Source organism: Triticum dicoccoides, chromosome 2B (assembly GCF_002162155.2).
Source record: "Triticum dicoccoides isolate Atlit2015 ecotype Zavitan chromosome 2B, WEW_v2.0, whole genome shotgun sequence".
In the NCBI taxonomy this organism is placed as follows: domain Eukaryota; kingdom Viridiplantae; phylum Streptophyta; class Magnoliopsida; order Poales; family Poaceae; genus Triticum; species Triticum dicoccoides.
In genome coordinates, this window is record NC_041383.1 from 150436834 (window position 1) to 150438020 (window position 1187).

General features: G+C 42.1%; 1 long non-coding RNA gene across 1 annotated transcript; it reads left to right on the forward strand.

The window, feature by feature from the left end:
- Positions 1-149: 149 nt before the first annotated feature.
- Positions 150-757, forward strand: LOC119367412. Its single transcript, XR_005176294.1, has 2 exons — positions 150-305; positions 411-757. It is a non-coding gene; the product is annotated as an uncharacterized LOC119367412 (long non-coding RNA).
- The last annotated feature ends 430 nt before the right edge of the window (positions 758-1187 follow it).

The window sequence follows — 1187 nt, forward strand, 5'->3', positions numbered from 1 at the left end:
TATGAAAATGGGTTAGTACTCCTAGGAGTACATACTCCCTCCTTCCTCGGTTCACAATTGTCAAACCCGAGGAGTGACTATATAAATTAGCAAACACACTGATTTTTCGGGCGCTCTCGCATCTAATCCTTCCCTCGGCTTCACACATACCGAACTGCAGCAGCCGGCCCCTGGATACACGTCAGAGCGGAACCGCGGCGGCCGCCGCTATCACTCCCCGGCGACCGATCCAAATTGCAGCTTCCATTGGCCAACGGATTAGAGAGCGCGAGACCAGCCGGATCCGAGGTTTATTTTAATCAAAGGTCAGTGATTTCTCTTGGATGTTCTGTGCGTGTTGATTCCCTGTTCTACAGTAGATCCGTAGCATGTTCCAATCCATTAACCAAAATTGTCTTCCTTTCTTCTAGATCTGAAGAGGAGCGTGCGCCCCGTCCAGGATCTGATTTTTTGCTGGCTAGTTAATTTTTGTGGATGAGAGAATTTTCTGGTGCTTTGTGGATGTCCTTGCTGGATCGAGGCTGGATGTCTCACGTGGAAGAATTGATTCATGTGGCTTGTGGGGGTGAATGGCGTAGCATCCCATCGTCGATCTTCAGCACACTCTATTGATCCTACCGCTAGCGGCGCCGAGTCAGCCGTAAACAGATGAACATATTTCTTTAATTATTTTTGTTAGTGGACATATGATCAAATGGATTCACAAATAGTGATTTCAGCTGCTATTTCTTCTTTGGGAAAGTAGTATATACCCAACGAAAAGGAACAATACCTCTGGTTTTTAGTTTAATCACTATGTTGAAACTGGTTGAAGGATCAAGAACGGCACCTTGCTGCCATCTTCTTTATATGTTCAGTATTGTCTCAATATGAAATTGCTGCTAGAATTTTCTATTTTGGAAAGGAACATACATTTCCCACTTCAACAAGTGCTGTATTTTTCTGCGGAGACATACGACCACATTACAAAATGTATTACACATGTTGTTTCATCTAACTTTTCACATACTCTTTTATTGTATACTTTCATCTAACTTTTCTTATAACTCATTGCAGAGACTAGACTCTCACATAAGACCAGCATATACCCATGTAAAAGAACTAGGAGTATATTCTCCGTCACTAAAGAACAAGTATATACTCCCTTACAAAAAAAAGTTGTATATATTACTCCCTACGTAAAAAAC